The following is a 6867-nucleotide window of genomic DNA, read 5'->3' as shown; positions in this document are numbered from 1 at the left end:
TGTATTTATTCTTCACCCCGTAGCTCTCTCTTTCACAATAGAAACATAATTGGAACTTAACCAACCCCCATGCACACAAACACCCTTTTCCAGCATGAGTTTAACTTTAGGTCCGTTCCAGGCACAGAAACATGAAATTCAACCCACCTAAAATTATACCTTATTTCTAATATTTACCAATACAAATATATATCTCATAAAATTACTTTTTGTTTCCGAACAACTGGATTAATGGGTCACTGATCTGATTGCTGTTTGCGGAATTTTACTGTGCGCAAACTGGCTGCAGTGAAACAGTAACAACTGGTATTTATACAACACAATTACTGTAATAAAACATCCCCAGGTATTTCAGAGGGGTTTCATAAAGAAAATATTGACACTGAGTCACATGGAGAATATAGAACATAGAACAGTACAGCACAGAACAGGCCCTTCGGCCCTCGATGTTGTGCCGAGCAATGATCACCCTACTTAAACCCACATACCCGTAACCCAACAATCCCCCCATTAACCTTACACTACGGGCAATTTAGCATGGCCAATCCACCTAACCTGCACATCTTTGGACTGTGGGAGGAAACCGGAGCACCCGGAGGAAACCCACGCACACACGGGGAGAACGTGCAGACTCCACACAGACAGTGACCCAGCCGGGAATCGAACCTGGGACCCTGGAGCTGTGAAGCATTGATGCTAACCACCATGCTACCGTGAGGCCCATATCTGAACAGATGGTTAAAAGTTTAATTGGAGAGGCTGATTTTAACATCAATATTTAATTAGGAGAGAGAAGTGGAGTGGCGGAGAGGTTAGAGAGGGAATTTCACAGTTTCCTGCCTTGGCCCTGACACTGATGGTGGAGTAATTTAAATGGGGAATGCTAAATAGGCCAGAGTGAGCAGAGTGCAGATATCTCAAAGGGTTGTGAAACTGGAGATTACAGAGATAGGGAGGGATGAGGCCATGAAGGGATTTGCAAATAAGGATGAGGATGTGAATTTTAAAATCGAGGCTGTGCTACAAAAGGAGCCAATGTAGGTCAGTGAGCAAAGGGGTAATGGGTGAACAGCACTTGGTGTGAGAAAGCTCACAGTCAGCAGAGTTTGGGATGATCTCACGTTTCACGATTCACTCGTGTGTGGTGAATGGGAGAGGCTGGACAGGAATGTATTGGAATCATCAAGTCTGAGGGTTTCAGCAGCAGATGAGCTGGGGTGGGGGGGGGGGGGAGACAGGTGACATTATGGAGAATGAAATATCTGGTATGAGTGATGGTGTGGATATGGGGTCAGAAACTCATCTTGGGGTCAGATCTGACCCGGAGATTGTGCCGAGTGTGGTTCAGCCTCAGACCAGGGAGAGGGATGGACTCGGGAGTGAGGGACCAGAATTTGTAGTGATGACTGAAGACAATGGCTTTGGTCTTCCCGATATTTAATTGGAGGAAATTTCTGCCCATCCAGTACTGGATGTAGGATAAGCAGTTTGATAATTTAGTGACAGTGGAGGAATGGAGAGGGATGGGGGTGAGGTAAAGCTGGATGTGTTGTCAGTGTCCATGTGAAAACTAACACGGTGCTTTGGGATGATGTCACCTAGTGGCAGCGTGTAGATGGGAAATAGGAGGGGCCAAGGATAGATCCTTGGGGAACACCGAGTACACGGACTTTGGAAAGGAAAGGGAGATTGGAGATGGAGCGGTAGGTTGCCAGGATGATGGGGTCAAGGGTTTTGTTTTTAGGTTGGATGATGCGAATGAATTTAACGCTGGGAGGGACAGAACCATTAACAATATCAGATAACGTGGGGAGTCAGGTGATCAGGGCAAAGGGAAATAGCGGAAGGTCTCATGGACAGGATGAGCAATGAGAGGGTTTGGGCAGGTCCCACGGTCAGGATGGGCAATGAGAGGGTTTGATAGCGGCAGGTCTCATGGACAGGATCAGCAATGAGAGGGTTTGATAGCAGCAGGTCTCATGGACAGGATGGACAATGAGAGGGTTTGGGCAGGTCTCATGGACAGGATGAGCAATGAGAGGGTTTGATAGCGGCAGGTCTCATGGACAGGATCAGCAATGAGAGGGTTTGATAGCAGCAGGTCTCATGGACAGGATGGGCAATGAGAGGGTTTGGGCAGGTCTCATGGACAGGATGGGCAATGAGAGGGTTTGGGCAGGTCTCATGGTCAGGATGAGCAATGAGAGGGTTTGGGCAGGTCTCATGGACAGGATGGGCAATGAGAGGGTTTGGGCAGGTCTCATGGACAGGATGAGCAATGAGAGGGTTTGGAAAGGTCTCATGGACAGGATGGGCAATGAGAGGGTTTGGGCAGGTCTCATGGACAGGATGGGCAATGAGGGGGTTTGGGCAGGTCTCATGGACAGGATGAGCAATGAGAGGGTTTCGGCAGGTCTCATGGACAGGATGGGCAATGAGAGGGTTTGGGCAGGTCTCATGGACAGGATGAGCAATGAGAGGGTTTGGGCAGGTCTCATGGGCAGGATGGGCAATGAGAGGGTTTGGGCAGGTCTCATGGACAGGATGGGCAATGAGAGGGTTTGATAGCGGCAGGTCTCATGGACAGGATGAGCAATGAGAGGGTTTGGGCAGGTCTCATGGACAGGATGAGCAATGAGAGGGTTCGGGCAGGTCGCATGGAGAGGATGGGCAATGAGAGGGTTTGATAGAGGCAGGTCTCATGGAGAGGATGGGCAATGAGAGGGTTTGGGAAGGTCTCATGGACAGGATGGGCAATGAGAGGGTTTGGGCAGGTCTCATGGACAGGATGAGCAATGAGAGGGTTTGATAGAGGCAGGTCTCATGGAGAGGATGGGAAATGAGAGGGTTTGGGAAGGTCTCATGGACAGGATGGGCAATGAGAGGGTTTGGGCAGGTCTCATGGACAGGATGAGCAATGAGAGGGTTTGATAGCGGCAGGTCTCATGGTCAGGATGAGCAATGGGAGGGTTTGATAGCGGCAGGTCTCATGGACAGGATGAGCAATGAGAGGGTTTGGGCAGGTCTCATGGACAGGATGGGCAATGAGAGAGTTTGGGCAGGTCTCATGGACAGGATGGGCAATGAGAGGGTTTGGGCAGGTCTCATGGACAGGATGGGCAATGAGAGGGTTTGGGAAGGTCTCATGGACAGGATGGGCAATGAGAGGGTTTGGGCAGGTCTCATGGGCAGGATGGGCAATGAGAGGGTTTGATAGCGGCAGGTCTCATGGACAGGATGGGCAATTGGAGGGTTTGATAGCGGCAGGTCTCATGGACAGGATGAGCAATGAGAGGGTTTGATAGCGGCAGGTCTCATGGACAGGATGGGCAATGAGAGGGCTTGGGCAGATCTCATGGACAGGATGAGCAATGAGAGGTTTTGGGCAGGTCTCATGGACAGGATGTGCAATGAGAGGGTTTGGGCAGGTCCCATGGTCAGGATGGGCAATGAGAGGGTTTGATGGGGGCAGGTCTCATGGACAGGATGGGCAATGAGAGGGTTTGATAGAGGCAGGTCTCATGGACAGGATGGACAATGAGAGGGTTTGGGCAGGTCTCATGGACAGGATGGGCAATGAGAGGGTTTGATGGGGGACAGGAGAGAAAGTGGAGAAAGATGTGAGTTCAGATCTTGGACAAGGGCGAGCTTCAGAGCCAGTTTGGTCCAGTGGGTTTGTGAGAGGGAGGAAGCAGCAGAGGCAGCTGATCAGATTGTCTCAATCTCAGTGACAAAGAAGCTCCATCAGCTCCTCACACTTGTTGTTGGTGGGGATGGAGGAGATCGGAGGGTTAGAGCCGTTCAAACGGAGAACCCTTCAGATATTAAAAATACACGATACAGCATGTTTAACACAAAGATGGCATAATTTATTTTTGTCCAGAATATTAGTCTTTATGACAGGTCTGAAGTGTATTAACATCTGCAGAAACAGAGCTCAATGAACAGGGCTCAGTTCTCAATGTGAGTAACAACGAAATTCAATCACTGTAGTTACCAGTGAACTCACTGGTGTCTCAGCAGTGCGGATGACGAGTAAATCCCTTCCCATACTAGGAACAGGTAAACTGTCTCTCTGCAGTGTGAACTTGTTGGTGTGTCAGTAGGTTGGATGATTGAATGAATCTCTTCCCACAATCAGAGCAGATGAACGGTCTCTCTCCGTGTGAATTCGCTGGTGTCTTAGCAGAGCGGATGACTGAGTGAACCTCTTCCCACACTTGGAGCAGGCGTACGGTGTCTCTCCTGTGTGAGTGCGCTGGTGTACAGTGAGGTGAGATGATCGTTTGAACCCAGTCCCGCAGTGAGAGCACCTGAACGGTTTCTCATCAGTGTGAACCTGTTGATGGGAGACCAGTTCCTGCGAAGTTTTAAAACACTTCCTGCAGTCCAGACATTTAAAAGGTCTCTCGTCAGTGTGAACTCTTTGGTGTATCATCAGGTGCGATGAATTAATGAATCCCTTCCCACACTCGAAGCAGATGAATGGTCTCTGTTTAGTGTGAACCTGCTGGTGCGTCAGCAGGGTGGATTGGTGAGCGAATCTCTTCCCACAATCAGAGCAGGTAAATGGCTTCTCCCTGGTGTGTATTCGCTGGTGTGTCAGCAGGGTGGATGACTGAGTGAATCCCATGCCACACACAGAACAGGTGAATGGTTTCTCCCCAGTGTGTATTCGCTGATGTTTCAGCAGAGTGGATGACTGAGTGAATCTCTTCCCACAGTCAGAGCAGGTGAATGGTTTCTCCCCACTGTGTGTGCGCTGGTGTGTCAGCAGGATGGATGACTTAGTAAATCCCCTCCCACAGTCCGAGCAGGTGAATGGCCTCTCCCCAGTGTGACCACGCTGATGAATTTCCAGCTCTGATGGGTAACTGAATCCTTTCCCACAATCCCCACATTTCCACGGCTTCTCCCCATCATGACTACATTTGTGTTTTGACAGACCAGATGATCGCTTGAACCCTCGTCCACACACAGAACATGTGTACGGTTTCTCCTCACTGTGAATGCTGCTTTTTTCTTCCATCTTCAAAATCCGATGATATTCAGGTTACAATAGATTGGACGCGTCCATGAGATCCTGATGTGATCTTTAGTTTCAGTTTCCCGACTGCAAATCCTCCCCTTTCTAATATTCTGTGATATAGATTTCAAAAATGAAAAAAGGAAGTGAGAGAGAGCCCACAGAAACACAAAGGCAAGCTGTAAAATTCTGCTGAATGAATCTGGTAATTTGTGAGGTCGGCACGAGGAAAGTGACTGTGAAAATTGCTGGATTGTCATAAAAATCAGGCTGGTTTACTACTGTTATTTACGGAATGGATCCTAGCACCCAATCTGGGATTACACATAATCTAGCATCGATGGGAGGGGATGAGAGGGAGACAGAGAGAGAGAGAGAGAGGGGGGTGCAAGAAACAGAGGGTGAAAGAGGGATTTTCTACATCTACAGCTTGACCAGAACTCTGACAGAATTTTTTAACCCATCAACCTTCGCTGCTTGGATGGACTCGGACAGTAGGTGCAAGTGAAGATCATCACCTCCTCGTTCATCTCCAATTTACACACACTGTCCTGGCTTGTCTGACATCAAGTGCTGCAGAAGCAGAAATTTCTGGCTTTAAACATTGGGAAGGCTGAAGCCATTCTCTCCAGTCACCACCACAAACTTCACTCTCGAACCACTAACTCCATCCCTCTACTTGTTAACTGTCTGAGGCTGTAGGACAGCTTTTGACCACATATCCACATCATTTCCAAGACCACCTATTTCCCCCTCAGTTACAGAGCCCAGCTCCACTTTAGTCTCAGTTTATCTGCTGGAGAAACCATCATCTTTTCCTTTTGATTTTATAGACAGATTTTTTCTGTTAAAGACACAATATGAATACAAATGATTCTCATTGACCTGATATCGTTGTTCGGCGTCATGGATACGAAATTGGAGGTGGAAAAGTGAAACAGTTTAATGGTCAATTTGTTCTGTTACTGGGTAATTTAAAAAACGATTGCCCCTAACAAAGATGGCGATTCCGCATTGCGCATGCTCCACCCTGCTACCAGTGCCCCCGACAAAGATGGCGGACATTAACCCGGGTTTGCATTTGAGGAAAGCTGCGGCCTGCTCTGTGCAAAGGGCGGGGGGACCATCCCGGATATCGGTAGGTTGTTTTTTATGGGTTTGTGGTTCATATAACATGTTTACAAACCTTCTCCTACCCCCCTGATCTTTAGCTCCCACCGGTTCCGCCATACCCACCTCTGCGGATTATCGAACCGAGAAAGAACTGTTTCTGCGCCGCCATTAATCACTGCGCATGCCTCTAACTGCGCATGCCTCACACGACCGAGCCCAGCCCGGCCTTCGCTCACTCGGATTGGTTGGCGGACCAGTCACTCCCGCTCGGTCCACGAGTCCCGCCTCCACTTTCCCTATTGGCCCGGAGATGCCGTCAATCATTCCCTGGACATTGTGAGAGACCAAGTGAGAAGTCAGTGACTTTCCGTCACTTCCGGCTTTTCTCCACAAACAACCTCATGGAGACCAGAGGGGAGACACTGACCCAGTGACAATGTCACTGCATTAGTCACCCAGAGAGACAGGAAAATGTTCTGGGGACATCGGCTACAATCCATTCAATTAATAAAATCTGGAATTTAAAGTTAATCTCAATGATGGTGACTGAGGGTCACTGAGAAAATCTCCAGAGTCAGTTCTGGACACAAGGTTAACGTCTGTTACTGTGTCTGCTCAATCAGGGTGATTCAGATTCATGTCTGTGACAAATCATGAGTGAATTTATCTCCAGATCGTTAAAAGGATCCGGAAACAATTCGCCAAAGCATTTTTGGATTTCAGCCCAA

General features: G+C 48.6%; 1 pseudogene; it reads right to left on the bottom strand.

Annotated features, from left to right (window-relative positions):
* LOC119959770 overlaps nucleotides 1–6325 on the bottom strand; it is a 32472-nt pseudogene extending 26147 nt beyond the window's left edge.
* Between the last annotated feature and the right edge of the window lie 542 nt (nucleotides 6326–6867).

This window comes from Scyliorhinus canicula, unplaced genomic scaffold (assembly GCF_902713615.1).
Source record: "Scyliorhinus canicula unplaced genomic scaffold, sScyCan1.1, whole genome shotgun sequence".
NCBI lineage: Eukaryota > Metazoa > Chordata > Chondrichthyes > Carcharhiniformes > Scyliorhinidae > Scyliorhinus > Scyliorhinus canicula.
This window is presented reverse-complemented; position numbering and strand designations above follow the sequence as displayed.